Source organism: Pteronotus mesoamericanus, unplaced genomic scaffold (genome assembly GCF_021234165.1).
Source record: "Pteronotus mesoamericanus isolate MK-2021 breed Mesoamerican mustached bat unplaced genomic scaffold, CSHL_Meso_final contig_94, whole genome shotgun sequence".
NCBI classification, from domain to species: Eukaryota; Metazoa; Chordata; class Mammalia; order Chiroptera; family Mormoopidae; genus Pteronotus; species Pteronotus mesoamericanus.
In genome coordinates, this window is record NW_026555285.1 from 26,794,861 (window position 1) to 26,811,019 (window position 16,159).

The 16,159-nt window shown below is 32.7% G+C and overlaps 1 protein-coding gene across 1 annotated transcript in view; it reads right to left on the reverse strand.

The window, feature by feature from the left end:
* DACH1 (dachshund family transcription factor 1) overlaps positions 1–16,159 on the reverse strand; it is a 389,583-nt gene that overhangs the window by 147,562 nt on the left and 225,862 nt on the right. The gene's annotated exons all lie outside the window — the stretch shown is intronic.

Genomic DNA, 16,159 nt, shown 5'->3' on the forward strand with positions numbered 1-16,159 from the left:
AAATCTGTTTGATCTCTCAGTGCCTCAGTTTCCTCGTAGAACAAGAAACCAGCATCATTGTCCCTGCATCCTCATTGTTTTGTTGTGTTGAATGGCAACATATATAAAGCACAGTGACTTATCCATCAATCGTATATCCTCAATAAATTGTAAGCACTATTACTGACACGAATAGAAGTGTTCTGTTAAAAGAGGAGAGCAGAAATAGCATTAGTTAAGCACCTTCTATTAATATGCACTAGTTTCAATTTTGTTTCATTTTACCACAGTCACTGGAGACTTGGAAGGACCTAAAACTGGAGACACTGCTGTAAATATTTTGATAAATTTTACTATTTAAAGTTTATTAATGTTTACTTGTCTAATCTATAAACTGTATTTGTCATCTGGAAAATGTATATAAACAACTCTTCCTTTATAAATGGTTTACATCATAAATTTTCCCCCAAGATAATGTTCATTTGGGTTGTGATTGAGTAGCCAGTCCTCAAAAGCCTAATCAAACCACTGCATACTTGGAAAATTGTTTTTGAAGCCCTGTTTCAAGTTTATCATTTATCATATATTTAAAATAGAAAATCTATTTTCATAGTTCCAACTCAGCAGAGAATCTCCCTCAGCAGTAGTGATAATTATGTGGGATCCATACTCCTGAGCACAAGAAATTCACTAATTTTCCATATTTCTAAAGGGATATAATCTTAGTACATTTACCTCTATTTGTTCTTACAAAGTATTCATTCTCAAATCAAGATTGGCACTCGTCCTTTGAAAGTGCCTTCGTCATAGAGTTCTTCTTACTTATGTATAGCAGGATATAGCTCAAAACATATCACTTTCCTTAACCACCAAACTCTAGTATTAAAATCAAAAGATAAAGTAAGTCAAAATCTGACAATCTTATTGTAATTTCAAGCTCCATGTGGATGCTATAAATATATACACATGTGAGTATTCATTTCAAAATAAGTTTTAACTTGATGAGAGAATTGCACTATTTGTATATTTAAAAGAATCTAACACTACTTCAGACAGAATTGCTGAAATTCTCTGACCCACAAATTGGAAGCAGCAAGTAGCTAAATCAAATGAATTAGGAGTAAAATTTCTTTAAATATAATGTAATTTGGGCATTAAAGAGATTGATGAACTTTACAACCTGAATGGCAAAAGTGCTGTTAAACAATTCCTGGGCTTTCAAGGATAGAAAAAATGACACCCACACCCCTGGTTCTGAACAAAAGCAATAGGCAGAAGTTTTGTATCCTACCTATGCATGTACCATCTTTAGAATTTTATTGAAAAGAGTATTTGACATAGACTTATGCACTTAATTTGGAATGGTAAAACAAACAAAAAAATTAAGACAGCTCTCCACATATGTATGATTATGTGTGCATGTAAATAAAATAGATTTCAACTTCCCTGAATGGTACACCTTCTTAATTTCTGTATTTATTTTATTTTGAATCTGTAGTTTTATTGATATGGGTTGGTCAGTTATGCTATCATTAATTTCATACAAATTATGGAATTATGGAATGTTAATGTTAAACATTTTATTTGTGTATATTAAAAAAATTTCAGCTTTTAATTAATTCCTCACATACACTAACTCATGTTTATATATACACATACATAGGAAATTTAGAAAATTAAGATCTAATGTGAACTATTTACATAAAAAAGATATAAACTACCTGAGATGAGAAAACAGAATTACCAATGTTAATGTGAAATCATGGTTATTGGCATTAAGGATTAGAGCCAAAAAAAAAAAAACCCAAACCCCACAACACCCTCATATGGTGTTAGCTCAATACTGTAGTCAGCTATTTGAAACTCACAGGAGGAGAAATGATGGCCATTTGTGTATGTCTCACCAAACAGAGTGTAACTAAAAGATTCAGATATGATTTATTCTTGTGACCAATGGGAAAGACATTGATGCTGGGGGAAAAAAACAGATTTTGAAATCAAAATGAGTAGATTCAAATCCTTTTATTCTCTAGTTGGGTCAAGTCAAGCAACTTTCAGAGCCTCAGTTCATTTTTTCAAAATACTGCAAAGCATATGCAAAAGATAGTTATTTGGAATAATGGCCATATAAGCTAATTCAACTAGAAAATTTTTCCAGTTTTTCAAAGTATACCTGCCCAAATCTTGATCTACCCGCAGATATATTTAGGTTAATAAAGCTTCTCCATGTGATTTTGATTTGTCTGCACTTATAATTATTAAGCCATAAAAAGAGGATCAAGGAAACCATGTTACAGAGTAAAAAGCCAGGAAATGAGCAGAATAAAAACCAAGAATCCACTATTGTTTTCCCCAAATACCTAAAGGTCTCTCACATTCTGAATGGTCATTGTCTATAATTTATATAAATACAGTCAAAGTTTTCCACAGATGGAATTTTTTAATGGATATGAGATAACTAGTGGTTTTCAAGTTTATATTAACAAAAACATAAAAAGGAGCCTCAAATCATGAAAAGTTAATTAGACTAGAATTCAGTGGTTCTCAAAACTGGCTTTTTATTGGAATCACCTGGAACTTTTTAAAAATATCAATACATATACCCTACTCTTAAAGTCTATAATTTTGTTGGTCAGAAGAAAATCCAGGTGTTTTTTGTTTTTTAATATAAAAAAGCTGCCTAAAAGATTCTAACATGAAATTAGGATTATAAGACCCTTTTGGCTGAGATTGGAATCATGATTCCAAGAAAAGTTCAATTTAAATAATCATATATATGCAAAAGTAGGATCTGCCTTATATGTTTTATTAACCCAGCAATGTTCAAGGAATTAGTAGGCAAATACCATCTTGTTGTTAAATGACACTTTTGGGGTGGAAATGGATTATTTACATATGTCCCTGCCTCTTTACAACCTTTCTGCCAGATGAAGGAAGCTAGATAAAGCTTCTTGAGCCCACAGAGAGATGGTACAATCTGTCAGGCAAAGTTAGAGTGACTATTATTTTTAAGCCTGCTATATATGTGAACAACATAATCTTAGAGAACAGAAATAGTTTGCCCCACTTTCTTCAACAGGAAATCACATTGTAGGACGAAGAATATATAATTTTAAATTAATTATGTGCATTACACAGTTATCTTTTAAACAGTTCCTCAACATAATTAGTTCTACACAGTAAGTTTTTACAAACCTGGTCTTGCTTTCTTCATTTTACTTTTTTGCCTTATAATTGCTCAGGTTAATATGAGCTTTATGCTTCAGATATATAATAAAACAGAAAATTTGTTTTGATACTTTCATCCTTTTTGCTATTGGATACCTGTAAGATAAGTATCTTCTTCATCTTTTTCTCTAAATGAAACAAAACCTGAACATTACTTTGTTATAAAGACTTCTGAGGGCTCTTTCTAATAACAATAAAATAAATGCCAAGTTGATATTATCACTTCAAAATGTTTCATGGCTTATAGACAAAAGTAAAAGATGAGGAAAGTTACATTTCCCACTTAATGAAACAAATGTAATCATTGATCATATAGAATATTTTTTAAAAAAGGAAAACAAACTATGTTGTCAGTTGCCAAAACATTCTATTACCAAACTTGGTTATGTTACACATTTTGTGTATATTATGTAATCTTATTTTACAGAACTTGTATAATGCTAAACAATGAGGCATAACTAGCCAGATATTTAATATGATAATAAGCAGGTAAAAATTTAATATGACTCTAATATGAAGGGAATACTACTAGCTCCTGCAAATATAATGACTAGTGGTTATTTGGAGGCACAGTGTAACTGCAATATCAGGCTGCATAAAGCTTTCTAGCTAGCTTCATTGTGCTAACTTGATTGTGTAAAAGTTGTACTTTCAAAAAAAAGTTATTTAATACCCTGGCAAACTTAGCACAAAACCTCCTAGATTGATTTAACATTTCCTATAATAATTAAATTTTGTTTTGTGTATCCAAGCATGCCTATTTCTTAAAGAGTTTCCTAACTAAATACAAAATAAACTACATCATTGCAAGTCACTAAACTATTTGGCCAAATGGGAAACATTGTTAAAAGAAAAATCTGTGTGTGTTTTCTTTAATTACAAAGTCCATATCTAATTTTAACTGCCTCCTTTTTTTCTTAGTAATGAGCTGACCTTCTATTCTCCTTAACCCTTTTTTATCAAAGCCATCTACACCCACTTTGCCTTCTGTTTCTCTAATCTGCAATTATTTATGTTTTCTTCATGCTGCTTTGTCCGCCATGGGAGCAAAATTGTATTTGGTGAAATATAGAGCTAATTATACCATGAACCCAGCAACAAAAAGACAGAGCAGATGTTACTTCAGACGTGCTAAAAGTCCTCATGCTTAATGTGCATATAGTAAAACACTGAGCAGAGTCGTCAAAAACAATATCTAATCAAGGCAGTTTCAGACATGCAAATCTTTTTAACACCAGAGTTAAATGGAGAAATTCTGTCAATAATATTTTCAGTACTCACCATGTGCTTGCCAGAATAATTATATTAGGTAGCGATTTCTAATTAATATAATAAATGTGTGAGTCCACATTTATTCTACCCAGGGGGGTAGAAATCTAGGGAGGCAGAAATGGAGATCATATGCTGTGAGTTAATAACACAATGCACAATGTTTTCATTGAGACTGTGTTTCTGTGATGCCAAAATAAGCAGTTTAAATAATTTTTACTTTAACCAGTAAGATATATTTTATTCTCGTCCTTTTTCTTTATTCTTCAGTGAATCACATAAATGATCTATTTATTTGGGCATTGCATTGATAAAAATTAAAATCAGTTCCTCTTGGCTTAACTAAATGATATATTTTCATTCATGACTCAGGTTCATTTTCATTTTGTAGATATGTGGGCACATAAACACGTGTGAATATAACAATCATGGCACAACGGTTGCGTATTTTTTTCTTTGCAAAAATTGAAAATAGTTTTTGACATATTGGATTTAAATCAATATTACTTGTCACTAAGAAATACATTTCCCCCCATTGTGACCTGTATACAAATGGTAAATTACTCCAAGAAAATACCAAAATGCTTATCATGCTGTGTAGTGACTAAAAACAATTCCAACCTCACTAGTCTGAAGTCACTGTAAGAGGGTTGTATTTTAATGACATACTTTCCACTGAAAGGAGTGTGCCTACACCACAGGGTGTAAAGCCCCTTCTGAGATCTAAAACTTAGTAGGCTCAGCACACCAAACCTCCCTCCTGGTGGGTGTTAAATGCGTGCATTGAATGGCTGAGCTGGGCATCACTTTCAATGTTTATTTTAGGAAAATAAAGCACCTCTCTGCAGAGCTGTGATAACCAAGCTAAAGAATTCCCTCCTATTTGGAAGTGTATGATTGGTACTCTTCTCCGTATTATGCGCAAAATCTAAAATAAAAGTAACTGGTTTATACAAATAACCAATTTTAAAGCATTATATGTTGACCAGTTGTAAAAGGGAGAAATGATGTTCTAACCACTAACATTTTATGAAAATTACTTATTGATAAAAATATATTTCTACATTGGAAACATATCAACCCAAAAATTTTGTCTCAAACTCAATTATGTATGATGTACATTATGTGATATACATATTATGCATAATGTAAACAAAATTATGAACATTTATAAGTTAATGTTTATTATGAAGAGAATGGAGGTCTACTTGTATTTTCAAAAGAATGTAAGAATATATTTTTTCAAAACTTGGCTTAAAAAGTGTAATGGTACCATATTCAATGAGTAGTAGAATAAAATAGAAAACCATTTCATATGATTTAACAATATTCAGTGATTATTGATGTTTTCAAATCTTATTTTCCAAATGGACAACAGTGGGGTAGGTGGTATAAGAGGGACAAACAGCAATGGAAAAAATAAAATTAAAAATGGACTTAAAGACATAAATGCATAGTTATCATAAAAATGCTTATTAAATTAAAAAACATCAAGACAAATGATTATTAAGTGAAAAAATGAGCTAAATATTCTAAGGGATAAATATATACACCCAAGGTAGGTCTTTCACCTTTCCACAGGAGAACTTAACCACTTAGATATTCACTAGGCCCAAAATAGTCATTGCAGACTGAATACTAACTGTTACTCTACCAACTTTGTCAGCCGTGAAGTCATAAGAACAAAACATTTCTTTTGAAGCCAAACTATTAAATGCAACTTTGAAAAATTAAAATATCTAAGTGCGGGGGCTCTCGTCTTGTGGTTTCCAATAATTTGGGCCCTTTTAGGAATTAAACTTAATTAATCAAGGTGATAGACCTGAAACGGAAAAATAAAAACATATTTTGTCCTAGCTTGATTCTTGGTATCTAAATAGAAATTATCGCAATGAAATTATCTCACTGAGTAGATTATCAGAGTCAGCTCCACACCTTAGAGAAACCAGGTGTCCAATGGGAATGGAGTCCTTCCTTCATTTGGCTCCTCCCACATCAAAAATGTTATGTTATCACTGTTAGCATCCAGGACTTCCAAAAAAACTAATTTTTTAATGAAAATACTAAACAGAAGTACTTCCTTTGATCTCATTTTGTTTTTCCCCCCATTGACAAAGTGGCCTCTAAATATATACATGTATGAAGCAGTATTTATGCAAAATGGCTTGAATTCTAGTACCACTACAGATATAACTAATTTTAATCAAATGCTTTATATTAAAATGTTTCCTAAGTAGAGAATTGATTTAAAACTTGATAGATAAAACTCCTGATTTACACGGAACATTTCAGAAAAATTCTGTAGATGAGTATACCTATATATTAAAAGAATCTAATGTTTTACCTGTTTAATATGTTTACTTATTTATTTATTTTTAGAGAGGGAAAGGGAGGGAGAAAGAGAGAAACATCAATGTGCGCTTGCCTCTTGCACATCCCCTACTGGGGAGCTGGCCTGCAACCCACGCATGTGCCCTGGCTGGGAATCCAACCAGGGACGCTTTGGTTTGCAGGCTGGTACTCAATCTACTGAGCCACACTAGCTAGGGCTACATGTTTAATATATTTAGATCACTGAATCAATAATCAAAATTAAAAAATACTAAACTTCTGCAACCCAAAATGGCCTTCATATCGGGGATATAGCCCCTTGCTTGATTCACACTATATTTTAATGCTACATGAGGTTTATTTGTGAAAGTAATAAATAACAGGATGTTATTTTTAATACCAAAGAAAATATGTGAGTATGTCTAATTTCTCTTTCTCAAATTACACCTAAATCAATGATTATAAAATTTTAAAATTCAAAAGATTGAAATACTTCGTTTAGTATGTACACAACACCAAAGTTTAATGAAACAAATTTTAAATAATTCAACTGTTGAATATATTAAATGTGATAAAATAATGCTTACTAGTATCAATATTTAGAAATTTGTTCCTTTCCATCTAAAACAACATGTATTCATATATCATAAGCTTCTATCAAACTATTTTTTACACAGAAAAGCTGGCTTATAGTACGTTATGAGATAGATGTTGTATGATGTGCAAAACTGAAAATTCGATTCTCTATTTTCACCAGCTCTAAGCTACACTTATCTAGACCCATTCAGAGTCTAGAGAAGAGGACGGAGAAGAAATAAAGACAGACGCTGTCTCCCAGATTTGCCTCCGTGTGATCGAAAGTGATTTTTTGAAGAAAGCTGATGAAGGCAAAATAGAATGTATCAAACAATAATAACTTATATTCTGTAGGGACTGTGGATGACGTCACTGTGTGGGACACAGTCTGTAGTGATGCTGTGCTGCTCTGGCAGAGGTGACACACCTACGACCGAAGCCCTGGTATTGTGACATAATGATTAATAGTAGCGTTTCTCCACCTTCACACTCGCCTTCTTTGCTAGTTCACAGAAGTGCTTACTTTTCTTCTGTTGATACTAAAATGAATGTTATCCTCTAGGATGACCAAATTTGCGGTAATCCTTAATACATTATAGGCATTATGATACTTAACAAATACATACAGAGAGACAGAAGACAATTGAATGTAACTATGATTTGGTTTAAGCCACTTTTTAAATGTTTATCATTCTTCTCACCTGGTTAAAATTGATTCCTACTATATCAGTTTAATAACCACCCATGTGATTGTCATATTTTTTAAAACTTAGTAAATGTTAATCTTAAACTTATTCTCAGAAAATAAAAAATCTGAAACCAAAATATTTTCAAGGATTGGAGAATCTGAAGTAAGGGTATTAAAATGATTACTGGCATGACAAATATGAAAAAAAAAAACTTCTTGGTAGTTTAAATACAAAGGTATCAAGAGGTACAATGAGTGTTGAATTTATGTTGTGGAAAATTGGTCCCAAGTTGGTTTTCCACTTCATCAGAAAGCACTTTTGTCTTGTATGCAAACAGTTAATGAAGCATGCCAACACTGAATTGTTTTAACTAGTGTTAGAAATATTTCACCTTTATTTTTCCTCCCTCTTGTTTAGGAAGTTTTAATACTAACATAGGGAGACACCTTAAATTTCTGAAACTCAATTCTATATCTCAGGTAGAATGAATGAATAATATAACTATTCATGATTTAAATATTTTCATTTTCACTTATGAATTATTCTCTACTGAAAGGTAGCAAAAGATTTATCAATTCTGCTGCACCATAATAAATGTATGATGAGAATGATCTAGTCATTACATTTTCCTCCAGAAGCCTGCCTTTAGTTTCAGTATTTGGAAGCAGTGAGCCTTTTTATTTAGTTTTTAAAGCTCTGGCAGGTGGCAAAATTTGTCCCAACAACATTCATATGATTGGGAACAAAGAAATTCTTTCAAGGGGTTTGTGGTTTTACCTTTATGCCACTTTCAAAGAAAATGGGGCGATCATTTCTTTCATATTGAAATTAAAGTAAACATAAGGGGCAGGAAAAATGATATTTTATAGCAACTAATTGCACATAAAAAAGAGCTTTTCATAGATTTATTCAGACTATACTTTTTACTTGTAAAAACAAAGCGTTCACCTGCATAACTTTTTTCACAACATGATAATTTAATCTTCATTTTGCATATCTTCTATTTGATATTAAAAATTCCCATTTTAAATTAGAGTGTATAGCTTCATTATTGCTTTGTATGAAACATTACACTGTATACATGCATTCTATGATCTAAGAGAGTTAGGTTGTACAGTCACTAACCCATGTAATTCTAAAATAGTTTAATCTAAGTGCCTCAAATAAGTAAACACATTTCTGTATTAGTGTTACTTGGAAAAGACGAAAGCCTAGAAAAATATTGCACTAAAACAGGCTTAACTTTAAAAGCCATATTTAACTTCAATTATCATCAAATATGAATAGGATTCATCTCTGAGAGGTTTGGTTATGGAAGTTTTTAGTCTACCCGAAAAAATACTGTTGATGAAAGTGACTAGTAGATTATAATACATTTATTTCTTTAAGTATATACAAATATTTTCATCAGCAATAGCACATATATTCCTATTTCACAGAGGTCCCATAAAACATGAATAATTTTAAGACAACAAAACAATTCAACCAAAGGGGAAGAGCTGAGGGGAGGGAAGGAGGGAGGGGGCAAGGGAAAGTGGTGGGGGGTAGGCAGGAAAAAAAAATTAAAAAAAAAAAAAACAACTCAGAGTGAGTGCACATCAGGTGTACCTTTTTCAAATGAATGGGGGTCATATAAAATCAAAGGAATACTAAGTAAGGAATTTTGAAAATTCTTGCATTTGTTCCCTAATTTTACAATTGAAGAAACCGATGTGCAGAACTATTCAATGATGAATATTAACTCATTGCATGCCTCTCTATCATAAGTTCTAGATTCAAGAGCAAGATTCAGATTATGAATTAGAAATAACTTTAATATATTTGTAGTAGAAATAAGTGTCTTATATGGGTAAGACATACATCATGCATTTAGGAGAGATAATACTGAATTTAGGTCTCAGTCATTCACAAAAGAGTTTTATATACACACCAGGAAAATACTTTGAACAATATAACTGGTTGATATTATGGCTATCAGATCCTGCGGATAATAATATTCAAATCATGGAAATAATAACATCTAGCATTTACATAAAACAAATCAGTTGCAAAAGATCTTCATACACATTAAAAATTTATTTTGTCCATCAAAGCTATTAACGATATGCCATTATGTCTATCTTACAAAAGGGAAAATGGATGTGTGGGCTTTATAACAATGCAACAGAACTGGAATCGAACTTGGGACTTCTGACTTTACAGACTATACTGTCTCCCAGATGGCACCTTCGTTCCAAATTCACCGTGTAGACTGTTTTTATTACCATATGGGTACTAGAAGGTTCCTGATAATTAGTTTACTCTCAAATCCTCAAACATAAATAAATCCATTACAATAGACATGTTTTAAAGTAAATGTTCAACAGTGAATGATATTCAAAATGAAGAATATGGTACATCTGTTCATTTAATTTAGCTTAAAACTAAGTTATGTTAGCATCGATAAGGACTAAAGTAGAGCATTACTTCAAAAGGAAAATACATGGATCTCAGTTGACCAAATGCATTCTTTATTTTTCTGTGAAAATTAGTGATTTGTGTCCAGGGAAGAACAGGAGCCTTGGCAAAGTTTAAATGTACAGTCCACAGTGAATTCACGAAGCACGTGACATGAGGCCTCCTTTGGGGACATAACCGTGCAAAGGTTAACTGGATCTGCCTTCAAAAAGATGTTCTTTAATTGAGGAGGATGTGATAGGAGCTCTAATCCACACACAAGATTCAACAAAAGATTATAAATTGAATTTATTTTCTTTTCCCTTATTTTAAACCTTAAAAGAATAAAAGTAATTCTTTTCCATAAGCAAGTAGCATTTTAAAGCAGAGATGTCAAGAACAACATCTATGCTATAATGAAGTTTATTCTAAACCACTAATAAATATCATAGATTAAGTTATAAATTATGTGCCCTGTCCTTGGATGGGAACTATGGTGACTCAAAGAAACAGAAGAAAATTCCACTTCATCCATATTCCTTGTCCAGAAGACTTGACCTTTCTTTCCCTTTTTGTCATTATAGCAGGTAATCACTGCATTTATTTTAATTTACATACAAGCTTAAATGCATACATACCTACATATGTACATACATCTGTGTATCACAGTGATATATAGATATGGATACATGTCAGTGTTTTCCTAGCGCTGCATACATACTGTAAATAAAGGACCATGTTTCCCTGGTCTAAATTGAAGACTGAAGTAGACTAATATAATAGCTGTTTGTTCTCATAAACAAAACAAGTAGTAAGCTAAAGTCTTTAGAGATTGACTTTTTATCTTGATAAATGCAAAAATTTATATTAAAAACCCATTCTAGATATTAAGTTAGTAAAAAAAAAGGAAATGTCTTCATCTTGATAAATACATTTCCATATACCCTCAGCAAATTCCATACACAAAAGAGAAGAGACACATTGTTCATGAATCTAAAGGCAGGGAAGCAATATTCAACTTTGTTTTCAAAGTATGGACATTCATTTAAAATATAAAAATACCAAAACACCAAAATTTAAAATAAAAATAAGAAGAAGATTACCATGAAAGAAGAGTAAAAGAAGTGTTCTTTGCAGTTGACATCACTGTCTTCCTGGAATTCCCAAGTTGAAAACATGGAGTTTGAACAGCACGACAGTTAGGAATCTGTAAACTCTTTTCACCACTAAGTCAAATTAGAAGATGCTACCTATCTGCTCTGAGGTTAAATCAGAAGTAGACAACAAAACAGGAATATTTGTATGTTTTATAGAGGCTTATAGAAATTATATTTTGTTATGTTTTACATTATAAGACAGCATTCTACTCTCCTGACTATAAAAGCAATGACAGTCATTTACCATTAACTATTTCACTCAAGGCAGGCGTATACTCCTTCATCCCATTTAAAGACGTGCCAAGACTGTTTTTGTTTTGAGTAAATGGATGCTATTGTATATAAGAACAAGCTAAAAGGCATCTCCATAGCCAAATATAAATCTTAAAGAGAACCCATCCATGTACATCACAGAAACATACATAAATAAACATGCATTTCTGCACACACATGCACTAGTGAAAAGTCAACATACTACTGTAACAAAAAGACAAAGTATGGGTATAATTACAATTTTGCAATAATTTTTCCAAATATAGAAATTTAACATTGATTAGAAATATTATTGTGTCTGTTTATTTGATTGATACTTTCACTAGAATTGGTGGTTACAGTATGAATAACTTCATGTTTATAACACTTCGTAAACATGAAGCCAACATATGTTAATAGCTCTCAAACTGTCCCTGGAAATTCTTGTACTAGCCTACATGCATAAAACACATCAATAAATGTCCTACTTAGAGAAAACTTTGAAGAAATGCTTAATTTCTGAAATATTTCATACCGGTCAATGTGTTTTTCTGATCATTTGCTTAATAGAGAGAGAGAAATCCAACCTGACAATTGCTCTAAAGTCTCTCCCTCCCCCCACCTCTCACTCTCTGTGTCTCTTTCTGTCTCTCTCTTTCTCGTTAACATTTGAGCCCCCTACACATAAAACAAATCACAGTCAGAATGAGATTATGATGCAATGATCTCGTTGCAAACGTTGCATTATGTCTTAGGCAGTGCATAAGCGGTCCCTCGGCACTTGTGCTTTACAGCAATTTGAATTTCTCTGGTAGCTCAGTATGATTTATGGCATATTTCAGACTTTCTCTTCATCGGGGAGAACACTGTCAAGTTCATGATAGTTTTGCAACTAAGATAAAGGAGGGAAAGGAGAGCACTTTGAGTAAACAGGAATTTGTGGCTTGTTATAATTTTGGTGTTTAAAACTGAATTTGTTTCAAAATTATCTTTGACAGTGGTATTCAATATCACCGTGTGAATGGAATAGAAAAACTGATGATGTTTATTAGTGCATCAACCACGGGGTTTTTCAGCCTTCAACTCACATGCCATACACCTGTTTAAAGAAACCAATGCTAAGGTTTTATAGTATTAATAGTAGAATAGATCTTCAACAGGGACTCGTATAAAATTCTGTTTATCTTTTTTGAAACTTCTCACAAACAGGTGGCTTCTTATACCTGCAGTATTTCATTTTCTTATGCACAGCTGTGTTAGAAAATGTTTGATTTTATGAACCACATGCCAGACATGGGGATATTTTTATAATGGACAGGAAAAAGCAAATTGTATTGCTTCATTTATTTTTCCTATACCACCAATGTCAATTTTCAGATTTAATATTACATGCTTTCTTCATAGTCAACTTTTATAATATAAGCAGCTGTTTCTCCAGAAATATGGACAATAGCATGAATTCATCCTTAAATTCACAGCAAATAAAACACTGCTGTGAAAGCTTTTTTTGCCTCCTTTTTATTATTATTCATAAAATTCCCTATGTATGCATGTTACTTTATAGAGCATATAAAAAGACAAGTTCCCCCACCACAAAAAGTTTATAGTAAAATCCAAAGTACATATCATGTAAAATAGCTCAGCTATAGAGAATGCATACTACTTAGGAGACAATCCCAGAAGAATAGACCAAAAAGTTATTAAACAAAAATATAGAGTCACAAAAGATATTTTTGTTGTTATAGTTCTAGGGCAATTTGTTGGGCAAGGATTAAAAAATGGAAAATGATAAACAGTAAAATTGATAGGGTACCAATTCAAATTTTATTTCCAAATACTCCAAAATAAATGATTTACATTCACAAAAATCTAAGTGCTTTAATATACTCTGCTTTGGAATTGCTGGAGTAACATCTTACCTACCTGTTCATAATATAGAAGTTGAGTTGAGTGACTTAAATATACCATTTAATAATATATTATATTGCATTATCACAGAATTATATAAATGAAGAGTTTTTAATTCTGAGCCCTTCAATTAACTAACCCCAATGAAGTAAGATATACAAAGGTTATTTTGTGTATTATTCAAGGTCACCTGAGATAGGTACCGGCAAAACTAAACTGAATATCAAGTTCCTGGATTTCTAATATAATATTTTTTAAAAAAGAATAAACTATATTTTCCCTATTTTAATAACCTGGACTGAACACTAAAGTAGGAGTCTAAACATTGGACCATCCCTGCCTTCAGTTACACTACCTTAAAAGTCACAAAATGTCAGACAAGAAATTATCTCCTCTGAAATTCAATTTACTCATCTGTAAAAGGAAAATGCCAACAATATTAACATTTTATGTCTTACATTAAATGAAAAGAAAAAGTAGATGTGAAAATAAGAGTAAAATCTTTATATATTAAAGTCCTAGAATGCTGACATTGAACAAAACGCAGCTTGAACCAGTCTCTGAAATGAAGGAAATATGCTAATCGGTAAGAACATAGAAGAAGTCCAGGAGAAAAGAGAGAGCTCGCAGTAACAAGGATATGTATAAAAAAGGTCTTCCCGCCTAGCTGAGCATTCACTCATTAAACATTCATTCAGGAGTTTTTTCTTAAATGTTTTGAGTATTAACCAGCATTGTTCTCATTTATCTCTAACAAACTTTATTCCTAAGAACAACTTTTCTTAGCCATCAGCTTACAGAATTCTTTTTTTTAATTTTAATTTATTTTTTCAAATACATTCGTCTCTGCCTACCCCCCACCATTTTCCCGTGCCCCCTCCCTTCTTCCCTCCCTCAGCTCTTCCCCTTTGGTTTTGTCCATGAGTCCTTGCTATTTGTTCCTTGACTTTCCCCTTCCCTTCCTTGTCCCCGCCCCCACTCCCTCCTTCCCTCTTGTCTCTGTTGATTTCTTTTCCTTTCAGTGTTGCTGGTCTTATTTTCCTTGCATCTTTGTATTGTTGGTTAGGTTCCGCTTATAGGTGAGATCATACAGAATTCTTGACAATATGACAACTGACTCTTATGAAACAGTTCCAGCACCACTGCCTGTTGCCTAAACTCAGAAGTGTGCATGTCCGTCTCCTTCTAGCTCCAAAAATCCCACTCTTTTCCTCTGGGACTGTTTCTTGAACAACCACATATTGACTTGACAGGACAGGCGAGTCAACCTGGCCCTGCCCGCAGCAGCCTGGTGGTCTCACAGAGGAGGACTGTCAGACGAAAAGAGTCTTGCAGATAAAGTTAGTGTTCTCACTTCTCCAAATTGCTACCAAAAAAAAAAAAAAATGCTATGGAATAGAAAAGATTGAGGGAAGAGTTGGAAAACTAACAAATTTAGCATTCAGGGCAGAGCATTTAAAGGGACAATGAGTAGGGAATGGGGAAATCAAGAACAAAGGGAAGGGATTCCCTTTGGCCATTTTAAGAACTAGGGGAAGAAAGGTATAGAGGTAGTAAGTATGTTTAAGGAACTGAAGAAAAGGCCAGTATGGAAAGGAGAACAAACGGGGAAGACTAACCCAGAAGAGTTTAGAGAGAGGAGGGGGAGTGCATTCCTTACTAGGCAAGGTCTTTAAGACCAGATGCTAAAAAAAGGTGAGGTTTTTATTTTTTTTTTCCAGCCACAATATAAAGCTATTGAAGGCTTCTAAACAGGTAAATGTTACGATTTGATTACAATTTATAATCATCACAGTTGCTGTTATAAGAAGAGAGGATTATAAAAGACTAAAACTGAAATTGAAAGACTGGATTAGGGGTTATGGCAGCAGTCCATGTGGGAACTGCTAACTGGGTCCCACTTTGGCAGTGGATGCAGTAGAGAGAGGAATATCATTCCTAGATATGGTTTGGAAGAAGAATAAACAGACATAGTGATGCATCACAGATGAAAGTAGGTGCAAGACAGGGGAAGAGAGACATTCCATAAATGATTTGAAATATTCTAGATTGAGCATGCGAGTTAAAAAAAAAAAAAAGGTTGCTATTTGCTGACTTTGGGGAAGACTGACCAAAGTCAGACTCCATGCTAAAGCATAGGATGTATTTATTTATAATTGATTTTGCCTGGGATCATATTAAAATTCTTGTTATGAATCTTTAAATGGACGAGGGTAATCTAAATCATTTAGAAGACAGGATAAGATATTAACACTATCTATAAAGTTCAATTTTTGGATTACATAATTTTCTGTAGAATGAAAATGGAGGAAGTTCATTGGTTTTTCCAATCTA